This window comes from Hibiscus syriacus, unplaced genomic scaffold (genome assembly GCF_006381635.1).
Source record: "Hibiscus syriacus cultivar Baekdansim isolate YM2019G1 unplaced genomic scaffold, ASM638163v2 tig00001478_pilon, whole genome shotgun sequence".
NCBI lineage: Eukaryota > Viridiplantae > Streptophyta > Magnoliopsida > Malvales > Malvaceae > Hibiscus > Hibiscus syriacus.
Genome location: NW_024061874.1, coordinates 4,091,223 through 4,111,308, shown reverse-complemented (window position 1 = coordinate 4,111,308; position 20,086 = coordinate 4,091,223). Strand labels below are relative to the sequence as shown.

Here is a 20,086-nt window from a genome sequence, read left to right as displayed (position 1 = left end):
AGAGCTTCACTGGCAAGAAATCTGGGCAGAAGCCATAGGAAAGGATGAATGTGTTGTCAAATGTTTTACGAACATCTGTGCAGAAGCCACATGAAAGGATGAATGTGTTGTCAAATGTTCTACGAACCAGTGATTATGGTGCTGAACCAATGTTGCAATCATATGATATTTCCATTTGTTGACCCAAGATGAAGTTTGACTTCTTTAAAACCAAGGTTAGAAGTGAGATATGATGAAGATTTATTTCCACAGAAGGGGAGCTGAAATTTTAACAACAAGAAACTAGTGGAGCCAATTAAGATTGAACAATAGGTTGTTGTTAAATATCACAACATGATAGGTCTAAATGGATTTGTTCGAGATTTGATTAGATGTGGAGACATGAAAGCAATTAGGATAAATCCTCCTTGTGATGTGTTTCAAGAGCCAAATTAGAATAGACACTGCTCTCCTAATTAATCTATGCTAAGTTAGGCATATCTACATCTACATTCTTTAAAGATGATAGATTCATTCTTCAAAGATGATAGATTCTCTTTTCAAATATGATAGATTCTCTTTTCAAAGATGAAAGCTTTATTGGATTTCTACACAAGTTCAGACGAAGAAAGTCGATGTTGTCAAAGACAAAAATGGGGGCATCAAGGTCATAATTCTGACTATAGCAAGAGTTCCACAAATGAAACATTTCTTATGAGACTTTAATTCAAATGAATTAGACACAAAGATACAAGTTGATCAGATGGTTCTTCAGAAATGCAAGCTTGATAGCATAAGTTGATACACTGATATATGCAGAAAACCTTGTAAACAAATAACTAAGTGAAGGAAGACCGAGTTCGCCACTTTGAAGTCAAATGAAGATTGCATCAACATTCATGCATTCATAAGAACATCATTTGCACAATAGACAATGCATTACATTGATACATTTGATTGCATTCAAATATAAAGTTTTATAGATCTTCGTATGAAAAAAGAAGATTCATGATGGAAAATACCTTACAAAGGGAAGGTAGAATTCAAATCACATCAGGAGAGGTAAACATCTGAAGAATATATGATCGCAATCCACAAAAGAAGAATTATTTTGGGGCATGTTACCCAATCAACAAGTTATTTTGAAAAATGAGAAAATGATTTCCAAAGTTTCTCATTTAATCTTTTCTGAAAATGAAATTATTGAATAGTAAGAAACCGATTTCCAAAGTTTCTTACTTAGTAAACTATTTCGGGTCATCTGTAAGACCTTCAGTGCATGATGTTTTCAAAACCTTCAGGTCATCTGTAAGACCTTCAGTGCATGATGTTTTCAAAACCTTCGGGTCATCCATAAGACCTACAGTGCAGGATGTTTTCAAAACCTTCGAGTCATCCATAAGACCTACAATGCAGGATGTTTTCAAAACCTTCGGGTCATCTGTAAGACCTTCAGCGCATGATGTTTTCAAAACCTTCGGGTCATCTATAAGACCTTCAGTGCATGATGTTTTCAAAACCTTCGGGTCATCCATAAGACCTACAGTGCAGGATGTTTTCAAAACCTTGGGGTCATCCATAAAACTTACAGTGCAGGATGTTTTCAAAGCCTTCGGGTCATCTGTAAGACCTATAGTGCAGGATGTTATCAAAAGCCTTCGGGTCATCCATAAGACCTAAAGTACAGGATGTTTTTAAAAAGCCTTCGGGTCATCCATAAGACCTTCAGTGCCGAATATTTTGAAATACAAATTTATTCTGCTTGAGAATGTTTTTCTTAAAACATTTCCAAAAGGAGTTCATAATCTGAAGAACTCATCTGAAGAGGAAAACAGAGTTCATAATTTGAAGAACTCATCTGAAGAGGAAAAGGAGTTCATAATCTAAAGAACTCGTCTGAATAGGAAAAAAGTGTTCATAATCTGAAGAACTCGTCTGAAGAGGAAAAAGGAGTTCGTAATATGAAAAACTTTTCTAAAGAGGAAGAGGAAGTTTATTGTCTGAAGAACTTATTCAACCTTTTGCTTGACTCTATCACATAATGAGATAGAACAACATCAACATTTCCATGTTAATCAAGAAAAGCCAAATGGACAAAAAACTTATTGTATTTTTTGTCTTTGCCCTATTCTTGTTAACACAAGAATAAGCAAAGAGGGGTAGTTGTAGACACTAGTTTTTTGCCCATTTATTTTATTATATTATTATTATTATTATTATTATTATTATTATTATTATTATTATTATTATTATTATTATTATTAATTAATTAAAAATAATTACAAACCCAACAGTAAACTGAGGCCCGTTTTACAAATCTCGGAGCCCAAGCCCAACTCGGTCCAGGCCCAGATGGCCTAGTAATACTCAAAACTTATTTAGGGTTTCTCCTAGGGTTTCTAAACCCTAGCTCCTACGCCGCCAGTGGGATTGAAGATGAACAGCCACCGCTCCACTGCCAGATGGTCCAACCATCCACTGTCGACACTCCCGTGCCACGCCCCAAGCCTCGCCTAAGTCTCCAGAAGGCTAGATGGCAGCCACGTCGCAGCCTTTCGGCGAGTCACCACCGTAGCTTCGATGACTCACCAAGGTTTCTCCTATTACCCGGTCCGAAGGTAAGTTCGTGGTGGCCTATAAATATGGCCACCGAACCTGCAAAATAAAAGACATCGACAACAAGCAAGAACCCGAGAACAACCATATATACAACAATAAACGAAGGAAGCGAAGCAAGAACCCGAGCGAAAACCGGTTACGACACAAATCGTTATGGTTTTTCTTTCCTACATTTAATGAGAAAAATACTTGCATATTTCCTTTCGTAGTTTCCTTAAGAAGACATAAGAAAGGCTTGAATTCCCCATTTTTGCTCGCTCTCAATAACAAGCATCCTATAAACACCCACAACTGCACACTCTATTGATGCTGCCATTTACATCCCCTGTGCTTGCACTTTCACCCTCCCTGTGCTTGATTTATTTCCTCTTAGAGATACCCTTCCTTGTATCTTTTGTGCACTCATCAAAACAGATAAGAAACAAAGATATGATGATTGGATCCACATTAACCCAAGAGGTTTCCCTTCAACATCCAACCATTCTTTGAATCGACTGTCCCTTTGGTAAGTCCCCTTTGTTCCTACTACTCCACAATCATGGCTACCAAGTCAAAGATCAAAGGGATCTTCAAAAGCTTCAAACTCATTTCCAAAATCTTTGGTAAGTTCTATTTCCACAATCCACATTCACTTTCTGCAAATGTTTCCTACGATTACAGATAGGGTTTTTGCTGCAGCAGTTGTGAAAGAGCGAGAGATGGATATTGGGTATCCGAAAGATGTTAAACACGTGGAACATGTTGGCTGCGATGGCCATTCTGGTGCTACACCAAGTTGGGTAAGTTTTGTCAGCAATTTTACATTGTTTTTTTTGTGTTTATCTCTTAATTGTTTGCCTCGGCCTGGAATTTGTTGCAGATGAATGAATTCAAGACATCCCATGATTTCACTGCAGCATCAATGGGTAAGTTTTTCTCTTGGCATATCTTCACTCAATTTGCCTTTTTTGCTTTGAATATAATAAAAGTTTCCATATTCTAATACAGTGGTATGCATGCACGTTTAGATTGTAAATAGATAATAGGCAAGAATACTCAATAAGGAGAATGATAGGTAAAAAGCTAAGGTTATACTACATTTGTTGGAATAAAATAATAATAAGTTTCATATTTTCGACACTGTTTTTCTCTCGGGAAGGGAAAGACCGATACCGACTCGGGGGTTTTCTCTTTGAAAGGATTTTTCAAAATGTGAGGAGTCACGTCCAATCATTTAAGGTGCGATTGGAACACCGTAAAAACTGGGCGATTTTAATAAAAAAAAATTATTTTTAACAAAATATCAAGTTTTAGGGTCTATAAAAATCCAGAAATCGGGTTCGATAGTGAGTTACGCGTGGGGAAGGATTAGCATCCCCCAAGCGCACCTAGTTGATTATCCTATATTTAAAATTGTAAATTTTGAGTTTGAACTTTATTTAATTTGAAAATCATTACGGATGTAAATTTGAAAAGTGTATTCGTTTATTAAAGCCGATAGTATTCTCCCCTATCATAAATGTGGGAGATCAACTATTGTGCCTAATAACCGAATATTGCCTTAAATTTTTAGAAAATCATGATGCCGTCTTTGAAAAGGATGTCAACTTATTTCGGGAATCACCGGTAGTCATCTCCTGGGCATACATGCGGGAGATATACCATTAATTCCCTAATAAGTGAACACTGCCTTATGTTTAAAAAACAATGCAATCAAACAAATTTTTATTTAATCCTAATTAACTAAGGTAAATTAAAGGCTTTTTCTAGCTTAAGTGTTAAATTATGAAAATGAAAGGACCTAAAGGCACAAACCTAGAAGTGTATCTTCTAATATTAACTTAAATTAATTTTAATAAATATTGCTTTGAATAATTAAATTGGAACCTTGAGCATAAGCGAGGACCAAATTAAGAATGTACCTATTTAAAGGACTAAATGTAAAATCAACCCTAAGATGGAGGCTCTAATTAACTTATTTAATTATGTCAATAATAAAACATTAATCGAAGTTCAGGGACTAAAAGGTCAAGGTCTAAAATATCGGGCTCTAAGAGACTAAAAGTTTAAGGACTTAAATCAATAATTTCTAAAGTTGATGACTAATTAATAAACCAAAATTCTAAATATTGTCTAAATTATTAAACCTAAAGTATTTTATAGAAAATATTAATTATTAATAAATTTTAAAAGTTGAGCAATTGATTCGAGTAATCGAACATCTTATGCGAAAACTCGACTTGAATTACTTCCTAATTAAACTAGAGTTTTATCCTAATTTCTAAGTTCGATTTGAGTGTTAACCTAATTTAGAATTAAATCTAAGAAAATAAACCATGAAACAAAACAATTAATAATGAATTTAATTAAAATAAAAAAATACAATAATAAAAAAAGTAAAAACAATTAAAAATAATAATAAAAGTTAAAATAAACATAAATTAAATGCCCTAATTGCATAAATATAAAATAGCAATTACTAAAATGCATGAAAATAAAAATTAGTAGTTAAATAAGAAATAAATAGTGAAAAAATGCAAAAAATTGAAATAAAGTAGCTAAATCAGAAATTAATCAGTGACTAAATTAAAACAAAACAAAACAGAATGACAAAACTGTAATAAATTATAAACGAAAGGTCCACAGACAAAAATACAAAAATACGACAAAGTTTGGGGGGATTAAAAATGATAATAACCCAAAAAGTAACAAAATATGCACATAATAGGCAGGATTACAAAATCAGTCCACAAAGTTTAAAAAAATTAAAAGGTCACTACACATGACTAAAGTGTAAAAACACGGAAGAGTTACAAGGATCAGAGTGTAATTCTACCCATTGTAAATCTCAACAAAAATAAAAGAAGAAAATCATGCAATGAGGACAATAGTCTTGAAATTAAAATAAAACAGTCACAAAGTCAGGGACCGAGATGAAAAAGCGCGGTGAATATAGGGGGACTTATACGCAAATAACTCCTAAACTTTCATTATAAAATTCACTTTCCCTTTTTTCATTTGTAACCCACCTTTAAAAAACTCTCTTTCTTTTAACCTTCCCCTTTTTTTGCTAAGCTGAGAGCCAAAACCCCTCGTCAACCTTATCGCCTACCACTCCGGCCACCAAACACGATGGTCGGAGTTCCTATACCGAACCCAAAATAACCCAAACATCTTGATCTACTCTGCTAGACCCCGATCTGGGGTTAAAATCACCAAACACCATGTCTATGTGCCAAAAAGAAACAATTGACATTTAGACTTTTCCTTACTTCAACCACCGCGAAGATGAACCTACTTTTCGGTTCATCTCCCCTCTCATGTAACTATCTCTCTTCCCCCTTTTTCACAAATAAAAACATATATATTTTTTATTCGAACTGGAAAAAAAGAAAAAAAAATTTATATTTGAACTAAATAAAAGGTTTTACCTTTCGTATTTTTATTTCTTTCCAAAAAATCAGAGAGAGCTCCCCTTTTACAACTAGTTCGGGTTTTATACCCATAAATTTACATAGCCTTTGAATAAAAAAAGCCTAGTCATACTGTTGAATCACTGTGCGAGATGAGTGTGGGTTTTAATGCCTCGAAGTTTCCAGAGTTTGCTGATACTGACCCTGATTTTACTATTTTTTATGTTGATGAGATGATGGTTGGCACAGTGGAGGTCGCTGACACCTTGGACGATAGTCGTAGGCGTTTTGAAAGTAAATCTGGTGGCGGCAACAGTCGAAGAGGTAACCACTATTGGGGTTAGGGTTAAGGTTCTGTAATGGGCCCAGGTTTGGATCTGTTTGGGACCGGGTCTGGGTTTTGTTTGGTAATGGGCTAAGGTAATTTGGGGTTGCAATAAATAATATATATATATATATATTAAAATAATAATAATATAATAATATAGATAATAATAATATAAGGTAATGATTTAGGCCAGGTTAAAAATGGTGATTACAGCTGCCCCTCTTTGCTCGTTACTGTGAAACGGGAACGGAGCAAAGATTTAAAGTACCATATTTATCCGGCCTGAACTCTTTGTTGAGCTGTGAGTTCTTCTTATTATAGATTCTTCGATGTGGATGACAATCCATCTCCTTCTGCAATGGGTAAGACCTGATTTAACAAGTTCTTCTCATTATGAACTTATTCTCTCGAAAATGTTGACCCAAGTCCTTTGGTATAGTTGACCTAAGGTGATGCTGATCCAACTCCTTATTTGATGGGAGAGCCAAGGTGATGTTGATCTAACTCCTTATGTGATGGATGAGCTAAGGTTGAACAAGTTATTCTCATTATGAACTTTTTCTCCCTCATTGGATGAGTTCTTCTCATTATGAACTCTCCACTGGAAATGTTGAGCCAAGGTTGAACAAGTTCTTGTAATTATGAACTTCTTCTCTCTCGTTGGATGATCTCTTCTCATTATGAACTCTCTACTAGAAATGTTGAGCCAAAGTTTAACAAATTCTTCTCATTACAAACTTATTCTCCCTCGTTGGATGAGTTCTTCTCATTATGAACTCTCCACTGGTAATATTGAGCCAAGGTTGAACAAGTTCTTCTCATTATGAACTTCTTCTCCCTCGTTGGATGAGTTCTTCTCATTATGAACTATCCACTGGAAATGTTGAGCCAACGTTGAACAAGTTATTCTCATTATGAACTTCTTCTCCCTCCTTGGATGAGTTCTTCTCATTATGAACTCTCCACTAGTAATGTTGAGCCAAGGTTGAACAAGTTCTTCTCATTATGAACTTCTTCTCTCTCGTTGGATGGGTTCTTCTCATTATGAACTATCCGCTGGAAATGTTGAGCCAAGGTTGAACAAGTTATTCTCATTATGAACTTCTTCTCCCTCGTTGGATGAGTTATTCTCCTTATGAACTCTTCACTGGAAATGTTGAGCCAAGATTGAACAAGTTCTTCTCATTATGAACTTCTTCTCCCTCGTTGGATGAGTTATTCTCATTATGAACTCTCCACTGGAAATATTGAGCCAAGGTTGAACAAGTTCTTCTCATTATGAACTTTTTCTCCCTCGTTGGATGAGTTCTTCTCATTATGAACTCTCTATCGAAAATGTCAATCTTTCAAGCGAGGCGTCACTGATTCAAAATGTCGTGAATCGAGTGATATGTCAAACAAGGTATTCTCATTATAAACTTCTTCTCATTATGAACTTCTTCTCCTTTTGTTGGACGAGTTCTTCTCATTATGAACTCTCCATTGGAAATGTTGATCGGCTCATATTCTCTTTGAAAATTTTTAAACTTGTAAAATATTATCATGTGTTAGTGATTTGGTGTTTGAAGTACCCGTAGGTATTGATTCAAAGGTCTTCGAAATTTATTGAGATCCACTTGTTTCAAGATAAAGACATGAATTGATTCTTTGTTGAAATTTTCTTCTTCAACATGGAATTGTGAAATCTTTGCTAACTTTGGAATTCTTGTAAGTGATGATTTTTATGTGAAATGGGCTCCTCTGCTCTTGAGACTTCCACTCCAAACTTGATTTCCTCTATTTGAGATTTGGATTATGATTTTCTCTTCTCGAGGTCACAAATCCTTTTCTTTTTTTTTGGAGATCAGTAAAGGGTCATGCATTTATTTATGAAGATATGAATGCGATTAAATGAGTCTAAACGTAATGAATTTTTCCTATGCAAATAATGTTTTCATTGATGAAAAAATATTGTTTTATTTTATTTTTGGCTTCAAAGTGGAGAACTCGGTCTTCCTTCACTTAGTTAATCTTGGCTAGAGCCTACTCCAACATTAGAGAGGAAACTTGTCCAATTCAAGCAAGCGTTCTCTTTTTTGGAAGAGCAATCTAATCAGCTCGTGTCAACTTGTCTTTTATCTCCTCTTGTTTTGTTTCTTCATGAAAATCTTAGAAATAATGCTCTCGCTAATTCTTGTTGTGGTCAGATATATGATCTTGACGCCTTTTATCTCTGACCCATTTGTTCTATCAAGACTTTTCTGTTAATTGTAGCATGAATGGTTTGTTTCTCAAAGTAAGCTTCTATTGTCTCTATATTCTGCCCATGATACTCCAAGTAGTGAGGTTTATTCTCAATACATTTTTGATTTGACTCTTGTTATCGTAACATGATATGAGTTTCTATCCATGCCCCAATGTGGGTACTTTCATATCTCATCTTTATTTGAATGCCAAAATTTCAACTTTAAATGGTCTTACTCTCGCATCATCCATAAAAAATTACATCTTATCAGCCAGATAAAAATTGTCCTTGGCTTCTTATGAAGATTTTGAACATCAATGACAGCTTCAATTGTGGAAAAGATTTCTTATTTTCAGGGTCATTCAGAAGGTTGATCCATATGCCTGATACATGAGTGCCTTGAATCTTTGTTACAATAAGAAAAATCTCAAAACAACCATGCCCCTTTCTTATTAAGGAAATTATCTTCTTCGTGATCAATTATTGATGATGTCACAAAGAAGTGTGAAAAATTTCATTCTTGAGTCTCCTGATCTTTCAGATTTTATTGTTCCAAGGATTGGAGAATGTCTCCCTTGCCCTTTCATTTTATAAGCCTCATCAGCTTCTTGAGCAATCATGTTATTTATTTGCCCCTGATCAAAACAACTTGAAAAAATATCTTTGATGGGGATTGAATAGCTATCCTTATGAATTCAACTCATACATACACTCTTTCACGAGTGTCAATATTTTGAGCTACTTTGGACTCACTGCATTTAAAGATTAGTTCAAAGTAATACCAAGAAATCTTTTGTTTTCTTTTGAACTATGTTAATCTACTTATAAGAAGCTTGTAAACAAAATTCAGGCTTGACATGAGAAAATTGGATTTTTTAAAAAGTCATGGCAATCATGGAAAGGATAAAAATCAAGAAATAAAGTCAAATGGCTCAAGCATCATTAGCATGAATGTTCCTGAACCAATCGACTTGATATAACTTGGAGCACTGAGGTAAGCTTCTGTTTAGATCTCAAATGTTGTCAAAATGTCTGTAGATGTGAAACTCCTTTCAAAATATCATGCTCTTATAAATCGATCAACTAAATACAACCCCAAAGCATAGAGGTAAACTTGTATCTATAGGACTTTCAAAAATACCCAAAATGTTTGCAGACGTGAAACTCATCCCAAAGTACCAGATACTTTAGAGGGTTTTATTTCCCATATGCCTAATATTCTAATGCATTTGAGACGCCCTTTCAGGTTTTCAACTTAAATCCTTCCTTTGGTTTCAAGACAATTTTTGTGGATTCTCGTCTTGAACCCTCAAAATTTTTTCCTTTTTCTTTTTCTTTTCTTCTATTTTTCTTCTTTGGTTTTTTTCTTTTTCTTCTTTTTCTTCTTTCTAATTTTTCTATTTTCCTTTTTTTTCCTTTCTTTTTTTTTTCTATTTTTTCTCTTTTCTCTTTTCTTTTTTCTTTTTTCTCTTTCTCTTTTTTTTTCTCTTTTTACTTTGTTTTTTTTCTTTTCTCCTCTTCAAAACAAAAGAATAAATAATAGCCATTTCACATGATGAAGCCAAAAGCAAGCCACTGGAGGCTATGGCTAATTAACAACCATTCATGTCTATCAATAATGTTGACAAAACCCTAAAAAGGTCTGAACAAATGTCTACTTCAAAGATAACTTAAGTAAGTCTTGAGTTGAAAAAGCCTACACAAAATGATGGTTCAAAAGTTTCTCTTTTTCAACAGAAGAACATAGAGCAGCTGACATTTTCCTTCAATCTGGAAAGTTGAGGGACGACAATGGCTCCGGGAATAGTAACACCACCATGACTCGACGATGTCTCAGAGGAATCCTCAAGCTTTATAAATTCCCACCACTGCGAAGTTGCCAAGTGGGCATAAAAAATAAGAGCAATGATAGAGATGGCAGTGGTGCTCCTTTGGTACACATACGACAGAAAATGAACTAGTTCCTAGAGATCATCAGCCAAAAACCCAATATGATCTAACAAAACATGATAACGGGTAGGCCTCGTGGTTCTAATCATTCTCGTATGACCCAAAAGATAGAATTCATTATTCTTTGGATGATAGATTTTGTTGTCTATAATAGCATCATGTGAGACATTGTCAGGAGATTCCTGCTGGAAAAACTTAGCAGGATGTTTTTTTGTGCAACGATCACCACAAACTCGTGGTTCAAACTCTCATCAAGAAATTTGCAAGCCTCAATGACTTGATCCCATTTTTGTTCAAAGCCTAATTGAACTAAGACCCGTTGACCTTACCCCTAAATATTATTATCCAATCAGGATTCCTCTTCTTGAACTTGTATAGAAGTCCAAGAGAACCTCTCTAATGATACCTTCATCCTCCTTGTCAGACACTCTTTTGAACATAGAATCTATAATTTTAAGCTTAGGTGGTTGTGTCCATACAGATGTCTAGGTAAAACACAAAAGATGAGTTATGGAGCTCCAGGAAGTTTAGATTGGATGTCCTCAAACATTTTATCCACTCTAACAATGAGAGAGCATCATTTGTTTTGATTTGTCTCTTGAAACACATTAAAGGGAGGGTCTATCCTAATTCCTTTCATGTCTCCACATCTAGTCAGATCTCAAACAAGGCTATTTGTATCATATCGTGCCAAGAAATCTTAGTTGGGTTCACTAGTTTTTTTTGTTAGAAATTCATTGCTCATTCTGTGGAAAGAAATCCTCATAATTCCTCACATTTAACCCTGGTGAAAGCAAAACACAACCTTCCACTTGAGTGAAATTAGTGTTGATACAAGCGCCACATGAATGCATCATTGGCTCAACACCATAATTGCTCCTCTATAAAGCACTAAACAAGACAATTATTCTTTCCTAAATCTTCTATCTTGATTTTTTAACTAGCGAAGCTCCCTGGAAAGTGGTGTTCAGAGCTTTTGTATAGCGTTGCAAGTACACCAAAGAGCAAAGCTCAATGGGAATATAAGTGGGATGCTTTGGCTTGCCATCATTAATGCATGCGAAATCACAAGAATAACTCAACTGTATGTTACGATGGTTGATAAAATAATCTCTACTGTCTTTTCTTCATTCAAAATCTCGATTTTTCATGGTAAGATAAGATTTGTTCATCCTCATCTTTCCCCAACCTCAATAATTTGTCAGAAATATCCCATTTCTCCTTATTTTTTTGCACTTATAGAGTTCTATTAAACAGAAGCCGCTCGAAATTTATCTCATGATTAAAATTCAGAGACATTCATGCTATGAATGATTCGAGCACATGTAAAGAAAATTTGGAACAAATTATATACATTCGAAGAGTGATAGTTTTTTTGTATGGAATGAATGAAAGAATAAAATAGGAAATAAAAAGAATGTAAAGAATGATAAAGAATATGAAAATGTATAAAATGATTGCCACTTGAGAAATAAAGGAAAGCATCTTTAATTGCAAACAAAGAAAGATTAACATAACAACCCTTCACAAAAGATAAACGATTCCTTAATGTTCGTGGGAAAAAGCATAAGTGTTAATTCCGAGTATTACTCTAAATTTCATATAAAAACTACAAGGAGATCCTCTGTAGTCCACTTATTCAGTTCTCTTTCAGGTAAACATGGTTAGATTTCTATACGAATTTTACAACCTCAGCATCTTCGAGCATTTCGCTGACATGCATCTTTTGATATTTCTTCTCTTCTTTATCAGTTGGTTCCACCAAATGTGGTTCAACATCAACTTTTCAAAACTGAAAAGTTTTCTTCATATGCCCCAAAGATTATCACTTTCTTTTAGGTTGACCTCTTTCTCTTATTGCTTGTTTAGCTCTTTCTTCCCTGGTTGGACATCTAACCAATTCGTTCCCAATCTTGTGGGACAGTCTCAGATTAAATCCACTGAAACCTTCTTGTTTGGATTTATTTTCCCCTTCTCTTACGCTATGTAACCCTTACAGGACTCGACTGCATTAATCTCTGTTAAGAAAGAAATGTTTGGGCAGTGAATTTTGTCTTTTTGCTTCTTTGCCTTAGATCTCTGAATTGCTTACTCTAAGGGATCCTGCAATTTTCCTTTAAGGTCGCTAGAAGCGTTAGTTGAACATCCTGAGGTTTCATTATTGTTTACCCAATGAACCTCCTTATAAGACCACTTATCGTTCAGAGGCCACTGTGGTTGGACATAACGCAGTGTAATCAGCCCGACTTTAAGCATTTTAGAATGTGATTTTTTGCACGAAAAATGGAAAGGAGAGAACTAAAAACTCTGTGCTTTCCTTTTACTATCATCCAACTCTCATGATGGAAGACTAGCTTGTGTCTTTAGAGATAGAATCTGGTGACCCTGATTTGATAGTTGCGAGGGGATAAAGTATTAAATCATTCGATCTCCTTATATACATCTCTTCTTTGAGTGGAGCTCATTTCTTAAAAGAAAACTTTCACCTTTCACTGATTCTTCTTTCACTACTAGTTCATCAATGCCCCTTGGGGCCACATCTAAATCTTGAAGCTGACTGGAGATACTATGCTCTTTAACAAGTCCTTGATCATGTGTTGGTATCACATTATCCCACCATTAACGTTCAAAGTCTCATTCAAAGTGTTTACAGCGGGATCCTCTAGTGGTTTCTCTTCATGAATCAAGACAGTCACCATGTGCATCAATTTAGACATATTCTCTCTTGATTCGTCCTGAAACTTCTTTGCCTGATCAATCATCTCTTGCTGAGTCTTAACAAGATGCTCTTGGAGTTTTTCGATTTTACCAACTCGTGCTAAAATCTCATTCATGGCTTTTATCTTTCTCTAGGAAGACCAAGTTGGCTCTAATTTGTTTTTTTAGAATTTCTGTCATGGAATGCTGTGCGAATTATTCCTAAATTTTCATGTTTGAATACATGTAGAAAAGGTTTGAAATAAACAAAATATGAATGTGTAATGCAAATACAAAAATAAAGATGCAAAAATGATAGTGTAAAAGGCGAGATGTAAATGCAACAAGGAATTGATCCCAAAAATAATTGTTCTTTGAACAATTCATGAAAAAATGACAATGTCTCGGTACACTAGGAAGTGAATATTTGGTCCATCTATAAGTTGCCTAGCTTCTGCAAGCATCTGGGTATTGCATCATCTTCAAAGCTTCTACTTCGTCTCATACTTTTAGAAATCTTTCGAGTTGGTTTGTGATCTTCAATTGTTGGCTTTAGCGTCGAACCTTCTTGAATCCAACTTGTTACCTCAGCATGTATACATCCAACTTCTCAGTAGGTAGACTCTCCCTTGACGCTACTCGATCTACATAGAGCATCTTCAAATTTCTACCGATCCCAGCGAAAGACATTGTTGTGGTATTGTTTTTAAGGAACCTTTTAAAATATTAGTTATTTAAGGGATCAATACCTTTGAATGATATGTCATGTTCATACAAAAATGCAATAAGAGCAGACAAAAGGAAATCAATGTTAGTAGAAACAAAAAGAATCAAGTCAGTTGAAATGATTAGTCAAAGAAATGTAATATTAGCAACAATAATTAAATTTGATTCAAAGTTGAGACTGAAAAATAAAGCATACAAAGAAAATTAATAATCCTAACCGCATGCGTTCTAGTTCTCCTAGGTTATCCACATAGCTCTAGCGGGGTAGGTTTACTAAATTCTCTATATGAGGTTGGGTTCTAGAAAAGGTTCCCAAGTCATCTTTACAACCTGCTAAGGTTGCCCCCAATTCTGGCCCATTACAGACTTGCGAATCAAATTCTACTTAGGAGATCACACCGCTAAAAGCATATCTCGGAACAGATATCCGGTTAGGCAACCTAGGATGCTTTCTAGAGATACTTTATCAGACACACAAGGAAGCCCAATGCTCCTCATGAGGTGTGACGTTTCTCCCTACTTAGGTAAACATGTTTGGAGCTCAGGTTTAGAGCTATGATATGCAACAGTCTTAAATAAATTCACAGAAGTGTAAGCATTAACCAAAGAGAAAATCTCTTTTTTCTTTTGAAAAATCGTAATGAATTGTAAATTAAAATAAGATCGAACTCATAATTTCCAGAATCCTAAATATAGTGTAACCAACTCGTCACTCGACTCTCAAGTTGTTTTGAAAACAAAACGTCCCCAATGGAGTCGCCAAGCTGTCGACATCGTTTTTCGCCCGGGCAGGGAAAGACTGATACCTACTTGGGGGTTTTCTATTTGAAAGGATTTTTTGAAATATGAGGAGTCTCCACCAATAATTTAAGGTGCGATTGGAACACCGTAAAAACCATGTGATTTTAATAAAACATTTTATTTTTATCAAAATACTGAGTTTTAGGGTCTACGAAAATCTAGAAATTAGGTTCGGGAGTCAGTTACGCATGGGGAAGGGTTAGCACCCCCACAAGGGCCCAAAAATTGGTACCTAGTTGATTACCCTATATTTAAAATCGAAAATTTTGAGTTCGATCTTTATTTAATTTGAAAATCATTACGGATGTAAAGTTGAAAAGTGTATTCGTTTATTAAATCTGATAGTATTCACCCCTAGCATAAACACGGGAGATCAACTATTGTGCCTAATAACCGAATATTGCCTCATTTTTAGAAATTCATGATGCGATCTTTGAAAAGAATGTTGACCTATTTCCGGAATCACCGATAGTCACCCCCTGAGCATACTTGCGGGAGATATACCATTAATTCCCTAAAAAGTGAGCATTTCCTTAGGTTTAAAAACAATGCAATCAAACAAATTTTTATTTAATCCTAATTAACTAAGGTAAATTAAAGGCTCTTTTCTAGCTTAAGTGTCAAATTATGAAAATTAATGGACATAAAGGCACAAACCTAGAAGTGTAGGTTCTAATATTACTTAAATTAATTTTAATAAATATTGCTTCGAATAATTAAATTGGAACCTCGAGCATAAGCGATGACCAAATTAAGAATTCACCTAATTAAAGGACTAAATGTGAAATCAAGCCTAAGATGGAGCTCTAATTAACCTATTTAATTATGTCAATAATAAAACATTAATCGAAGTTCGGGGATTAAAAAGTCAAGGTCTAAAATACCAGGCTCTAAGAGACTAAAAGTTTAAGGACCTAAATGAATAATTTCTAAAGTTGATGACTAATTAGTAAACCAAAATTCTAAGTATTACCTAAATTGTTAAACCTAAAGTATTTTATAGAAAATATTAATTATTATTAAATTTTAAAAGCCAAGCAATCGATTCGAGTAATCGGTCATCTTATGTGAAAACTCGAATTGAATTACTCCCTAATTAAACTAGAGTGTCATCCTAATTTCTAAGTTCGATTTGAGTGTTAACCTAATTTAAAATTAAATCTAAGAAAATAAACCATGAAACAAAACAATTAATAATAAACTTAATTAAAAAAGTACAATAATAAAAAAAGTAAAAAAAATAAACTTAAAATAAACATAAATTAAAGGTCCTAATTGCATAAATATAAAATAACAATGACTAAAATGCAAGAAAATAAAAGTTAGTACTTAAATAAGAAATAAATAGTGACAAAAATGCAAAAAACAAAACAAAACATAATGATAAAATTGCAATAAAATAGAAACGAAAGGTCCAGTGATCAAAATGTAAAAACACGACAAAGTTTGGGGACTAAAAATGATAATAACCCAAAAACTAACAACATATGCACAAAAAAGGAAAAATTACAAAATCAGTCCACAAAGTTTAAAAAAATTTAAAAGGTCATTACACATGACTAAAGTGTAAAAACACGGAAGAGTTACAAGTATTAGAGTCTAATTCTACCCATTGTAAATCTCAGCAAAATAAAAGAAGAAAATCATGCAATGAGGACAATAGTCTTGAAATTAAAATAAAACAGTCGCAAAGGCAGGGACCGAGATGAAAAAACGCAGTTAAGGTAGGGGACTTATACGCAGATAACCCCTAAACTTTCACTATAAACTTCACTTTCCCTTTTTTTCATTTGTAACCCACCTTTAAAAAAAACTCTCTTTCTCTCAACCTTCCCCTTTTCTTGCTCGACCGAAAGCCAAAAACCCCTATCAATCTTACCGCCCGCCGCACCGGCCACCATACACGGTGGTCGGAGTTCCTATACCGAATCCAAAATAACCCAAATGTTCTGATCTACTCCGCTAGACCCCGATCTGGGGTAAATCACCAAACACCACACCTATGTACAAAAAAGAAACACTCGACGTTTCAGCTTTTCCTTGGTCCGACCACTGCGAAGATGAACCGACTTTTCGATTCATATCCCCTCTCAGGTAACTACTCCCTTCCCCCTTTTTCACAAATAAAAACATATATATTTTTTATTCGAACTGGAAAAAAGAAAAAAAACTTTATATTCGAACTAAATAAAAGGTTTTACCTTTCGTTTTTATTTCTTTCCGAAAAATTAGAGAGAGCTCCCCTTTTACAACCAGTTCGGGTTTTATACCCATAAATTTACATACCCTTTGAATGAAAAAAAACCTATTCTTACTGTTGAATCACTGTGTGTGATGAGTGTGGGTTTTAATACCCTGAATTTTTGGGGTTTACTGATGTTAACCCTGATTTTCCTCCTTTTTATCTTATTGAGATGATGGTTGGCACAGTGGAGGTTGCCGACACTTTGAACGACACTCGACGGCGTTTGGAAAGTCGATCTGGCGGCGACAACAACTGAAGAGGGAACCATTATTAGGGTTAGGGTTAGGGTTCTATAATGGGCCTAGATTTGGATCTGTTTGGGATCGAGTCTGGGTTTTGTTTAGTAATAGGCTCAGGAATTTTGGGTATGCAATAAATATTATATATATATATATATATATATATATTAAAATAATAATAATAATAATAATAATAATAATAATAATAATATAATATAGATACTAATAATAATATAAGGTAATGATTTAGGTCAGGTTAAAAATGGTGATTACACACATATTTTAAGAAAGACTTTAGGTTTAAGTCTTATTTAAGTATTTGATCAAATTTGATTCTAACGGATATAATCGAAATTTTATAACAATTTTTTTTTGGAAATGAGTGTTTTGTATGATTTTATTAATCAAATACGTACAAAACAGGACAATCCATATGAGCTTCGTTAAAAACTCTCTCTAAACCTAAACGGAGGAAAAAGAGTGTGCCATACCGATGTGGGAATCATCACTGATTTAACTGAAACTAACACTATAACAACATCGAATAAAAATCCAACAACCCTTGGAAACTTACCATACAATCCCAGTTGCAGTAGGAAAGAAGAAGACCTTAACTTGCGCCCAAATGCCCACTTAAAACGGGAAAGGGTGGTGCAATACGAAAGCTCATTTTCACGATTATTAAGTAATCTCAATCTGCTGCAAACCACAAAGCAAACTTTCTACAGCTCATGCAATTCTGGAAGTGCACATAACTATTCCATGGAAAAGCATCAACAGGAAACACATGCTCAAGCAGATCATCAATACAATTCAGAGCATCAAACGTTCAGTGTCTACTTATCCAAAGCACGATTCCAACACTTCAATAAACACATCAAATTATGGAGACACAAGGGAGTAACGGACCTCAAACTTAGAGAAAACCAAACACGAGCACTGCACTACCAGAGACCAACTCAGCAGATTAAGAGATTTTTCCAAGAGGTCAGCCATAACGATAACACCACCAGAAAACGCCTTGTTAAATATTCTCTACACCTCACAGACAAAAACATGAATCACCCATGCACGAATTGGGAGTGGTCCCCTATCATCACACTACACACAAGGTTAGAACCAACTAAATCAAAGACTAACCACACCACGAGCTAAAGCAATCCTCACGACCACAGGCAGTCCTTACACACACATTTCAGCGAACCATCAGCTCCTATGCCATTCTCTAGTGATAATCAGCGAGAGAATGGTGGACCAGAAGCAACACTCATTCATCGATGTAGAGTTACTCGCTTTTCATGTCAAGGATCATAGAACAACCATTTCATACATACCTGCTTTACAATTGCACTCAGATTAAGCCCGACAACTATCCTCAAGCTTTTATCCATAACGGATTGTTGCCTCGGACTCCTTTTTTGAACCAACTGATGTGTTCCAGAAATACTTTCCATGTGCCCAAAACATACCTTCCAATTATGATTCATACAGATCTTGTTGCATTTGCCTACTAGGTCTGCAAACGGCATTGGCGCAGACTCCACAATCCATTTCACAGCTGTCAAGTAGCCTGATTCTATTCTCAGAATGTTATCTTCCATCCATCTTGATGAATTGAATAATTAACATGCTTCTATTATAGCGGACAACTCCTCCCCAATAGGATCTGACTGGCCGGTTTATCTCGAAAAATGAACAAGGGTCTCTCCATTTTGGTTCCGAAGAATACCTCCAATTCCGGCTTCACCCACAAAGCCTTGCACTGCTGCGTCGACATTGAATTTTAATTTTCCTTGATCTGAGGCAGTCCAGAAACCTATAGCTGGTCTAGTCGGCTGCTTTGAATGTATTGATGTTGTCGTGGGGTATCTGATGAAGTCGTTAATAGAAGGAACACCCATATGCCAATTCGCAGCAACACTAAATCGAAAGTGCTCCTAACATCGCAGGTTTTGTTATTAAAAATTACCTCATTACGCACCAATCAAACGGTCCAGACAATAACAAAAAGACAAGCTTCCACAAAAGTTTAAGCGATGAGTTCGATGACAAGTGTTCCCACAAAGTTCATAAGCTTATCATATAATCTTCTTATAATTTGTTATCGGTTATTAACCGTGAATTTTTTTCTTTTTCAAATTTTGTCACGTAAATGTATGTTTTTGTTTTTTTATATTATGATCAATTACTTCCATTAGGTTGTGAACAGATTTTGGACAACCAATGGGATCCCGACCAGCACCAGAGACAATAAGAAACCTGTGTGCCATGGACTTGCCAAATGTTCCAAAGAAACAAGAAAGGAAAAAGAAGCCCAAGTCTTGCTCAAAATCTTCACGAAATGCTATATATACTCAACCGGATTCATCAACAGGCTTTCAAATTCAGCACCAACTGTCCTGCAACATTGTGGCTCTTTGATCTCAACTGCTCATCAAGAGTTTACACACACAAACACATGGATGCTGAAGTTCCTCTTGAGTTCTTGAAGCTAATAAACAAGTGTAGGAACTTGAAAAATAATTCCAACTTGAAATAATCAAATTTATTTGAATGTATTCATTTTTATTTTTACAATTTTTTTTTATTAATCTAGGATGATTATAAGTGGTAGTATCTATTCTAAAGATTCTCAATCATTTGACAATGAACGCTAAAATTTCTTGCAGTTTCTAGTACTCAAACATTAGATCTCTAGAAAAAATGACCAACCCTTTAACTACTTAAGTCACTGGGTCTATATTTTTACAAAAAAAAATTATTCATTTAAAAAGAAAATTTATCATATTTTATAAAAATCTACATTTTTATTATAATTTCCTCATCTATACAACTAAACTTATAATTTTATCACCTAGGATGATATTGACTATGATGTTTGTATAA

The 20,086-nt window shown here is 34.8% G+C and overlaps 1 pseudogene; it reads right to left on the bottom strand.

The window, feature by feature from the left end:
* Window positions 1–10,272: 10,272 nt before the first annotated feature.
* On the bottom strand, window positions 10,273–13,326 carry LOC120128098 (annotated as a pseudogene).
* Window positions 13,327–20,086: the final 6,760 nt, after the last annotated feature.